At 41.0% G+C, this 11,708-nt stretch overlaps 1 protein-coding gene across 1 annotated transcript in view; it reads left to right on the top strand.

Moving 5' to 3' along the window:
• The first annotated feature begins 19 nt into the window (after positions 1-19).
• Positions 20-11,708, top strand: part of LOC108545194 (A disintegrin and metalloproteinase with thrombospondin motifs 10) — a 78,604-nt gene continuing 66,915 nt past the window's right edge. Inside the window, exon 1 of the mRNA XM_017896692.1 lies at positions 20-437. The gene's annotated coding sequence lies outside the window, so the exon portion shown is untranslated. The remainder of the gene's footprint in view (positions 438-11,708) is intronic.

The raw sequence follows: 11,708 nt of genomic DNA, 5'->3' as shown, positions 1-11,708 counted from the left end.
TCGCTTTCTCTCCTCCGCGATTCTTTTCCTCCTCTTCTCTGCTTCTCTGTCGATTTCTCTCCCCCACCCCCTGCCGCGGCCGTCTAGCGGTGGTCCCTCACACTCCCCCTACTCGCGCATATCGGGCCCTCCCCCACGAGCTCCTTTCGAGGCGCGCATTTTCGTGATCCACATAGGCACTTCCGGCGAAAAGTGAACTGTTAGGTGATGAACCGGCGGAGCTGATGAACCGCCGCCGCCACCGCCACACGCGAACGTCGCCTGTTTGAAAGGAGGTGGCCGCGGGGGAGGCTGAGCCTGCTTCCAGTGCCGAGATATCCAGTGTGTCGCATCCTCGTCGCGATCGTTTGTGCGGAGAACGTGCGCGCAGGTGTTTCGGAATAGTGTACCACACCACCGTCACCACGTGTCCATCGAGACGATACGATTCACCACTGGTACGTACCGTCATTTTTCCGATCCAATCTCTCGATTTATGATTTCTACGCAATGCTTCAGTATCGATACAAAATTTGAAAAATTTATTTTTAAAAGCGATTAGGAATCGATCGGTATCAACTCGATTTCTTTTTTATATTTAAACAAATTTCTTTATCGACGTATGCTGCCACCGAAATTCGCGGGAGCACTACGCATGCGTCAGAGACAATTGATGCCAGTTTCCATTTCTTTTCCGAAATTTAATCCTGTCGTTTTCAAATTTTTTTGAACGAAATTTTGTCATAATTATGAATTAGGAAACCAAATTTATTATTCTTCGATGAAATTAAAAATATTTTCGATGCGTCTTAAATTTCTTTCAAGAAGATTAATTTCGAGGATGCATCTTATTTTTTGATTTTCTGCTTGCCTGATAATTTTCGAAAATTATATTCGACGAAGTTGATTTATCGAAAGCCGACATCGAGGTGTTCATTAAGCGGCTTTGCAGAAAGCACACCGGTAGGAATTAAAATCTCTTAACGTGGATCGAATGACGGCGCGCGTCGCGTGGCCAGAGGGTTAGGTTAAATAAATCACATCCACGATCACGTTTCGCGAAACGCAAAATTACGCGATAATTGGATAAAATATCGAGGGAGCAAAATCTGTTATCGCGCTGTATTAACCGGTGCGTACAATGAAGTTGAAATTACCATGGAAAGTGGTAACGTTGAATTATCGTGAACGAATGAGGTCTTCTCGTTTAACGAAGTTCCAACTGCGACGCTATATATACGATTAACAATTTCGAACACGCACATGTCGCCTTCCCCGAACTTTATCGCTTTAACACGCTTTAGACGGCGCGATAAATTTCCTCTAATTAATTTTGTCTATCTCTTCAGTTCCATGGATTTTTTCCAAAAGAATTCCACAATTTTATATTTTGCTTTTGATCTAAAAAAAAAAGAATATATATATATATAAAATTCGTATGAAAATTTCTGTAAAAACAAAGGAATTTTTTTCACGAGAATGTATCGGCGGGGATCAATGGCGACTGGTTCCCGCAACTCCTCGTGACTCGCATGATTTATCGCGTGCAAAAGTGTCAACAGAGTAAACCGTGTCGTCGGTTGGGTGTCGTTGCGCCGTGGGGGCACGCAATTAATCAGGAATCCGAAAATTATCGACAGAGTTATGGATATCCTTTGTACACGGTTGGCCACTTGCCGCATGCACGGGATTAATTTCACGGAAAGCAGCTGCCGTCGGCTGCCGCCTGTTTGTTGTTTGCTTATTTAGTAATCGCTCGCCGTGATTACCTCGTTACACACGAATGACGAAAAGGAAAGAGTTCCGGTTAGATAACGCGTTAACCAGCACGCCAGTCAGCCTGTAAAAAGTAATCGATTAATATTACGGTCGAACATTGTAATTACTAACTATATTTCATCTTACTCTGACCAACCTCCAAAGGACCTTTTAATATCATTATTAAAGACTACCGATGTGGTAAAGTGAAGATGTTAACGTTGATACGTATGTTCGTAAATGAGCAGACATGAAATCATCGAGTATATCCTGCTCTTTTTCTGGTAACGTTAAAACGAAAATCGCCTACCGTGCTTTAACGTGGTACAAGCATTAATAAATGTTCACCAATTTTCATAAATATCTGTACACGATTATTTATCATACATAACCTGTGCACGTTTCATTTTCCATGTCGATACATGTAATTTCCGATAATATCGGTATTAGTGGTATCTGCATTATTTTAGGATAGGTAGCGCTCGAGTCGTTGTTTAGTTCGTCAGTTTACCGCCTTCGTTCGCAACAATGTCCGACGTGTTTACCGGGGTTGCAATTGTTTTATCGTATACGCGTGTTTTAGTGTCGACTTTGTCGAATAGTGCTGATGTGTAGAAGAAAATCTGAAAGAACAAAGCGTGAAATTGATCGAGAAACACAAAGTGAATATTTCGTATGGAAAGAAACTTTACCATCGTGCAACAAGTGAGGTTATCCACGGAACGTGTTATGTGACGTATTGTTCCATTCGGCCGTTTCGACTTCTACTTCGAAGAGCATCGATATAAAGAGCCATGCCAGGCAATAAGAATAAACGTGATCGTCTTGGAAATATAAGATGGAGGCATCCAAACGATTTCTCGAAGCTTTCGCGACGTCTTGCGAAACCGATGAAAAGGTTCGTTCGGTGGTAAGTTCACTGACGCGTTCATCGTATTAACGATCGTGTACAAACGTCTCGTAAATGTATCGCGCGCAAATTAACTCTCGACACAGGCATTCCATTAACGATGCTTTAAACGAATCTTGTACGTCGGTTTATTTACGATACATACTAGTACGTCGAACGCAAAACGCTCGTAGAAGACACTAGAGCTTTGTCTTTAAACGACACACCGATTCCGACTCGTAAATTTCTTCGACGACGCAGTGTTTCGCGCGTCGCGGCTACCGCGAAATTTATCGACCGACGCTTACGTGACTCGCGTCACTCGCAGGAATCGATAATCGAATCGCGGGATACCTAGGAATAGCTAATTAAAATTCCTCGCGAACCGACGAGCTCCATTTGGATTTGACGCGTTCGGATAGGTGAGATTCGAAATACCAATATCTCTTTCTTTTTTGTTTGTCTTTGTTACGCGTAGAGGAAAGGTAATGGTATGGGTAAAGTTAACTGAACTTACTTGAACTTTAAGATCCACCATGGAAGAGATTGTAATTAAATTGTATTGTTATAGATGAGGTATAATCCATCTAGATTCCAATAATTACGATGATATTAATCCATAATTTTATGGTGTCTTTTAAAATGTGAAATGAATCCAGATATTCAATCGTAATTATATAACTTTATAAAGTTTTATTAGTGAAGCAATAAATTATGACTGCGATAATAAAGAAATGGAATAGAGTGATTTTGCGAATATTTTCATTTCCACTGATGAACCGGTTAATTTATCGAGATATTAGATTCTAAATTACGAAATGAAACTCTTTGTATCTTTCTATGATTCGTTAAACTAATATCTATCAGCACTGTATCACTCAACGTAGTAACTACCACGGATCAGATACATTTATCAACAGCTTGACACGCGCTCTAAACGCTTCTCAGGCATCGTTCGAATTGATAAAATCGCCGTTGAGTGAGACGCGAGGACGTGTGAATTTTTCACAGGGAACAAACAGCGACAAAGTGGCCGGACGTGTTTTTGCTCGGTACAAAAAGTTCAGTCTGAGAAAAAGGATCACCTATGACACGAGGACGATCTTTGCTACACGGTCGGTTTACCGAGGGGTATAAACCGAGTTCGAAACGCGAGATAACGACGACGAGGAAATTACAGTCGACAGACGGACATTCTGTTCGTCTCGCGACGCGTTAACACGAATTCGTCCGCTCGGAGTGGCAGAACGCGCAGGCGCCGTTCTTTTACGGAAATCTTCGTCGTTAATCGGTGTGCGGAAGATATCGCGGAAAGTTTCTTGCGGCGTTTCGCGTTGCGCAGGTGGCGCTGCAAGCGGCGTCTGCATGTTTCCGCCGCGGCGTTTACCGCGATTTTTCCACCAATCAACGACGTGATGTGGCGCGCGGGGAATTTTTCGCTGGAAATGCGCGGGAGGCGACCAACAGTCGCGCGAAATAGGTTAATACGCGGTTTCGAGCAAAGAGACCGTGATTATCGCATACCTGTCGCACTAATCGACGCGAACCAGACGCTTTCCTCGCATCGTTATGTTGTTACGCGGTAATAATAATGTGAAAGCAAACAGTGGAGGTCTTCGTTGAGCCGGTTGCATATCAAATCCGAGGGCAACGAATTACGTCGTGCTTAATGATCGTGTTGTTTGGGGTACTAAGGGGACCGCGTAATTATTAAATCGTTAAGCCGAACCGTACACGAGCATCCTATAATACCATCAGGTTTCCACTTGTTCTTAAATTATCGTTAACATGTAACGTAATTTCTACCCTCCGTCATCGGTCTCACCGACAATTTTCCACTCTGCTCGACGAATAAAATGTTACCGGGCCCTGCGTACGTGCGTTTGATGCGCAATGAGACAGCGCAGGAAGACATAATTAGTTCTTTCACGTGTGCAAACATGGTCGCCCCGGAATGGGAGCGTTTTTACATGAAAACTAACCTACCTGTAATCTATAAATCTGGTAACGAAGTGGCATTTAATGGAGGAAAGAGAACAAACAAGCTAATCTGTAGAGATTTGTAGCCAAGTGTAAAGTGGCTTCTTGTAACATTTTTATTGATCGCGCTTTTAAATTAAGCTTCAAGCGAGGGTCTCGAAACCGCTTCATCCTCGGCGTCCTTTCTCGCGCCAAGTCGGCCTGTTTATTTTCATTAACGCGACCATTTCGCGAGTTGCGATTTCGCCCTGCTGCTTTCGCAGTACTCTTATTTTTTCGGAAAAATTTTTTGTCTCTTTTTATACTTCAAAAATATTTTTTCTTTATATTTTGAATATTAGTTACTTAATGCGACGCAGCAGAAGAAAAAAGTCGAATGTTTATATCAAATTCGAATTTTGTTTCGCAGTAATGCGCGAAAGAGATATTCTGTCCCGGGAAGGCCAAGAACAAACAATGTACAAATTCGTTTGAATTATGCTAACGCGTTTGCGGGTTTAAAGAATTGTTTACGCACGCACGATAAACATCGCATAAATTATACATGCGAGATTCACGCGTTATATCTTAATGGGTGATCGAGCGAGGTACGCGTCGACATAAATTCGTCGAAATAAAATTCCTATTCGAGATGCTCCCGTGCTAAAAACAGGGCTGACTACTTTTTTCCAAGGTTTTATCGTCGAAATAACCGCAATAATAACTTTGAGTTATAATCTAGTTGCAACGATTCATTCGCTTTATAGCCTTTCGATTAGCTAATTGTTCCGTCTTTATTGCAGAATTTCTCATACATAACCTCCAAGCAATTTCGAAAGACAAAAAGGTGCAATACCAATTAAAAACTCCATTATTTTGTTATAGTAAGTAATAAATGCTGCAAACTGCAAAGATACTTTTACATAATAATTTGAACACAAACCTGAAATAATTTCTAACCTCAAATATTCTACATACCCTAACAATTTGGAACTACAATCTTACAATTTCGAGTCTACTATATTTTTTCGATAATTGACAGTTGAAACCAAGTCATTTTGCAAAATTTATTTTAATTTTTTAAGTTCGCGATTTTAAGTTTGTGACGATTAGCCACATTTATTTTTCATTTAATAATTTTAAGAGAAGTCCAGAATAACTGGTACAATTCGAATTTATATTTTTTAATTGTCTCTGGATAAATTAAGAAATTTTGTTCACGCTATCGATTCCGGTGACTTTTCCAAAAATTGGCCAAAATTGTACACAGACATCGAGTCGATTCGTGGAGAGGCGCGACATCCCCGAAGGAAGGGGGCGTCGTGGCATTCCATCGAGTGGTCGTGATTAATTTGAAAACGTAAATAACCTTCCTGTTCTACTTCGATCCATCACTCGGAAAACAATGAGTCTCGACGTGGTAGCGGCGCCAATGCCTGCGCTTTGTACTCGCGTACCTCCTATAAATCACACATGGATATTTACCCGACAAGCTGGTCGCCCCGCGATCGAGTGATGCCCACTAGAAGCCGTCTCGCGTTTCGTCTTTCAACTTTCCCTTTTAAACTAACATCTAAATTTAACTCTTTTTCGTTGCCCCATTCAATTACGGAATTTTAAAAAATTTTGTAACTACATCAATTATTATATCACACGCCATATTTGTATTCTTTTTCTCTTTTAAAATTACTAAATTCCAAGTCTACTTCATCCGCATGCATATGAAGTATAATTTTTAATTCCGTTATATATGTAATTAAAAAAAAAAGAAAAAGAAAAAAATAGTTATTCGCAGTGCTTGGTAAGTTGTGATTTTTATGTCATAAAAATTGAGTATCATCCAGTTTCTATTCGAAATTCCATGCACGTATCTTCCAGAATTTTTACAAATTCAGCCGCACGATGACGTTAACGGCCGAGGCGCAGGCCGCGCGAGAAAGCGCAAAGAGAATAAATTTCACTTTGCATCACTTTCGAGTAGGTGTGAATCACGGTTTGTCGGACGCGGTGGTTGTTTTTCGGGTCGCGGGCGTATATACGTGTCGGCGGATTCGGAGGGGTATTTTGTCGTTCCGTGTCTCGCGTCCATAAATTATGCACGAACTGCCGGATATTGTATTACTCGAACGTAATATAAATTGGTTGCGCGTAAATTAATTTGAAAATTCCGCCGGAGGCCGAGAGGTGGCAATCTCTACGCCACCCCCGACCACCATCTTCAACATCGATGACAGCGCCGTCGACGACGGAGCGGGCGAGAGTCGAAGAGCGCGACGTAAACGGGGAAAAAAGCATGGTTGAGAGACAAGCTCCTACGAGGGGAATTCGAGTAAAAAGAGAAGGAGAAGGACGGTCGCGTAAGGATAAGTTGATCAAGCCGCGCTGAAAGAGGGATTATAAAATACGGAACCCCGATTGTATTCTGACACAGAGTGGCTTCATTATCATTGCCCGGAGCACTGCGTCCCTGTGACTGGTGCGCCCTCTTCTTACGTTTCATCGATATTAATTAAACTTCTGCATTCATATTCCCCGTACATCTTTATTATGCCTGCAGAAATGACGTGGAACATCTGATACTCGTGAATGCAAATCAGTCCCGGTCTGGGAGATACGTTTCTGAAGGGGAAATTTATACCTTCGCGATGAATTAAAATTAGCAGCTATTGAAATGAAAACGCGATTACATTAAACCGATATCACCGATTACAGTATGCAATATCTATTAATACCACTGGGATACAATCCAACACGGATGCGCAAAAAGTAGTCTGTGTAGTGCGAGTTTTTGTGTCGCTACGCGTGGCTCGGGAGGTGCTCCGTGAGATGGCACTGGGGTAAAAGGAGGTAATCTGATCGTACTGCCTAATTCCCCTACCCTCTCGGCTGCGGAGACATGTTGGCCTTGACGAATGTTTACATTTTAGTTGGCAAGGAAAATACGTGTGTCCTATTATTTTCGATTGTGTTAGTAACGATATAACTGTGAAGAATAAACAAACTGTCCCGCGTTTCTTTTACGAGACACTTTCTAACCTCTACATAAAATCTTCGAATAAAAATTTTGTTTCGATACGTTTTAAACGTAGGATAGACTTTGAAAAATGTTATCGATTTTTTCCATGGAACAGTTTGCACAACGATCGGGAAGGTAACGCTGTTTTCGTGTGGAATAACTCGGACACTCTGGCTCTCGGCTGCCTGTCAATTAACTATCATTAACATCGGCGAATTAGTCGGAGGCGAGCGTCGATACGTATTCGTAGGAGTAAATCCCGTTCGAACGAGTTCGTTAGTTATTCCCTCTCTCTCCCTCTGTCTTTCCCTCTCGTACCAAGAGTATACGCATTTTCACACGCGTTTACCCACGCGCTCTAACATTTATTCGAATGCATTTCCGGCGCCTCTCACTTTGCGGACCGTTTTCTCGCGTCGTCACCGCCATTGACGTTGATGTCCACGTCGTCTGCGTTCGCGACCCACGTGCTCCTTTTTGGAACGGTCCACGACAGCTCGAATCCTCGCGTGTGTGCCTGTGTCCATTGTCGACGTGTTCAGCGTTCGCGACGCTAGATTCAGTGGCGCTGCGATCGCTCGGGAAATCTAACCATCAGGAGATGCGAATAATTTTTAATAATATTTTAAATTTAGAAATTCTTGGAAATTTCTGCTGTTTTATATTAGAAGGAAACATGCGAAGAAGTAGTGGAAATTTTCGAAACCACAAAGTTCCTAGAAATTCCCAGATCTTGGTTATTTTAAACATCTTTAACATACGTGTCTGACGCGGCGGGAATCTTGGGAATTTTGAATGTCTTTATTTCGAAATACTTGGCAAATACTTGGAAGCTTTGAAAAATTGTGACACTCGCAGAAAATCTAACGAGGCAATTTTTTCTAAATTTTTAATTTTATAAATTGCCTTTATTTCGACAATGATCGAAGATTAAAGAAATAAAAAGTAGCCGTGACCGCTTGAATTTTCAATGTTTGCGTTTACAGCCATGTTTTTAAATGGAACAATTGGATATAACGAAATTCGTGGATCGATCGATCGATTCGCTCGAATGTTGCTATCATATTCGCGAATTACAGTTCAGCATTGGCCAAACGTTTGTTTGGCAATTGCTCAACGATGTGGAGAATCAATTGGATTTTCCCGCGGGCAGAACCGATAATGTATCGATAATTGCACGAAAGAGCTGAGAAATAGAAATGGACTCTCGAAATTGTTCGCGATCGCAAGAGCCAAGTGCATCGTTTGCGCTTTGCTATCGTACCTACATGATTTATTACCACGTGATGTGCCACGGGTAACCCCTTTCAAACTAAGAATTCTCAAAACTGAAGTATTATCTGGTGCTGTCACCAAATAATCAATAATTTCTTATAATATTCATAACAAATAATATTTAAAAAATAATATTATTTATTAAAGAATAAATAATATTTATAAGAAATTATAGTTAGTAGTTATTTTCAAGCATATAAATACATTGAGCATCGTTATATTAACTATTATTCGAACACCTTCTCTAGGATTCTATAACCGTGTAAAAATTTTTGTTTCTTTCGATGTCGCAGCGTTACATTAAATTTAAAAATCGGAATTACACCGCAGCGTCACCACGCGAGATACGCCGGAACTACCAAGTCATAAAACTAACCTAAATGTAGCACACTTATAACGAGAATAAGTGACGTTCTTCTAATATCTCGATAAAAACAATTTCTAAATTAGAATCCATCACTATTATTATTTTTGTAATTTTACTGTCGACGATCTCACGCGTGAAAAAAGAAATTCTCAAATACGAGCTCAGAGGGATCGGTAAAGAATACGAGAAAAACGCGATGGAAAAATAAAATCGACGAAACACGTGGAAAAAAGAGGATCGTCCTTCGTCAGATAGAAGTCCCATTGTACGAGCCCATGCGAGACAATTTCTCATCGAGTCCGAGCAACGTCGTGTCGTTAATCTCCACCGATGCGGCCGTCTTGTGTGGCGTATTACACGCGCGACAACTCTATTCGGCCGACAGGAGGCGCTTGGAAACCGCGCCTCGCTTATAAATATTCCACGACCACGTCCGATGCCAACGAGACGTCTCCTCACGCGTACTTACACGCTCGCGTTTTACACGCTTCTGTCTAGCAGACGGACGATGTGTTCGAAGGAAAGTTTCGATAGGAATAAAACAATGCCGTGTATTGATCGAATTCCGACGGAACGGGGGATTCATAACCTCGTTGATCGATCTGGGTTCCGGGATATCTCGTTATCGTCATGGGAAACATCGTCCCTCCCAGATTGAGGCGAGCACGTTTCGAGGGTCAATAACTGTGTTTTGCAGTTGTATAACAACGTTTCCGTTGTTATACTAATTTTTAGTGTATATAGAGATACGTGCATTAAAAACAGTGTATAGAGATCTAACCTAACAGAAACTATTATATTAAATGCATACATAATATTATATTATTATTATTGTTGCATTATTACACTATTATTATTATTATTATTATTGTTATCATGTATATTATTACTTCAATTTATACACTATGCATTATTTAGGTATACTATTTTTACTTAATGGAGATTTTCAATAAACAGGAATATTGATTAGGAATGTTTTCGGATTGAATTTTTTTTTCCAATTTAATTGGAAAAAAATCGTTGAATTTTGGGTTTGGTTTGGTGTACAATGGAACACGAGCTCGGAGGTTTCGTGTGTGTACGATTGACTCTTGTTCTAATTAACAACTCTCGCAGAAGGGTCGCAGTCACCACTCGCGGAACACCACTGTGGAATACCAAAAGGGTTCGGGGAAATCAAAGTCAGTTGATTAACCCTCTCTCACTCCGAAATCAGTAATTAGCCTCTTGAGGTATACCTGTCAACATGAACGAGCGTCTGATGCGTCTGCATGGCAATTAAACATTTATTTCTGCATGCTTTGGACCCTCGCGTTTAAGCCCATGAAGCAATTCCAAACTGCGGCCTGTGCCTTTTCCTGGTCGTTTTCATGCGACACTTACGTGTCTATTATGTGGTGTTCGTTCGTCTCATAAATGAAGTAAAACACACGACATTGTTGTTGATCATTGGCGTGTAAAAAGCTTCGAAGAAGTTTAGATTTCTGCGGAGAAATGAAGGGAAGTTGGAAATGTAGAAAAAGTGAAACGTATTTCACGTATACGCGAAGAAATAGAATAATATTCGCTTTAATTCGATGACTATTTGAAATTGGAGAAGATATTTAAATTAATAATACCAAATTTATGTTAGGAACCCTGTACCACACCAGATGTTGAATTATAATACGTAAGATCGAAAATTGTATTTATAGGTTAGGGACGTACAGGCAAATACTTTCGAGAAACGCGATAAACGTAGGTTATGTCGTGATCCCTCTGGCGGCGAATCGAGGAAGCTTTCCCCGCTATAAATATTAGCAACTTTACATTATCGAATTTTACATCATCTTCAACAACACCAATAACACTAAATAAAATACTGAACGTTTATAGAAACTATTGAAACTGTGTTATCTTCAATCTAGATATATGTATCTCAATTGTTTCCTGTCCAAAGCCGACTTCCATTCGACGACTCGTTATTTTATTCTGGATTAAATTCGTCTGCATACATTGAATTGGACACAGAATTTAACGAAAACTTGCAGCAATAATTGTCAGCTGAAAGGCACGTAAGTCAGAGTGTAAGATAAATCCGACTATTCAGCACGGAACTGTGAGAAAGGGTCACTATGGTTGTCGAGTCCAATCATAGGACTGGCATAGTCCAGCCAAATCCGATTACCATAACTACCGAGCGTTATTTGCTGGACCATGAAAATCTCGCGTAACAAGGTTCATACCTTAGGCCAAAGCTGCTGCAAAAGCGTCCCGCAAGCCTCCTTACGAGGGCCTCTGGTGGCGGAATTCGGTTTTAATTCCTCGGTTGCCGCGAGTTGCCGCGACGTGGCGCGAGATTACTTTTCTTGTTATTCCGTGAGACGTTTCGTAAAGCGGTAAACGAACCGCTACTGGCTAAATAATAGAAAAAGTTCACGGAAACATTTATATACCGACCGGCCCAGTTTTTTGGTTACAGCTCT

Source organism: Eufriesea mexicana, unplaced genomic scaffold, assembly GCF_001483705.2.
Source record: "Eufriesea mexicana isolate 0111107269 unplaced genomic scaffold, ASM148370v2 scaffold320, whole genome shotgun sequence".
In the NCBI taxonomy this organism is placed as follows: domain Eukaryota; kingdom Metazoa; phylum Arthropoda; class Insecta; order Hymenoptera; family Apidae; genus Eufriesea; species Eufriesea mexicana.
The sequence above is the reverse complement of the archived record's forward strand: the minus strand, read 5'-3'. Positions and strand labels throughout refer to the sequence as shown.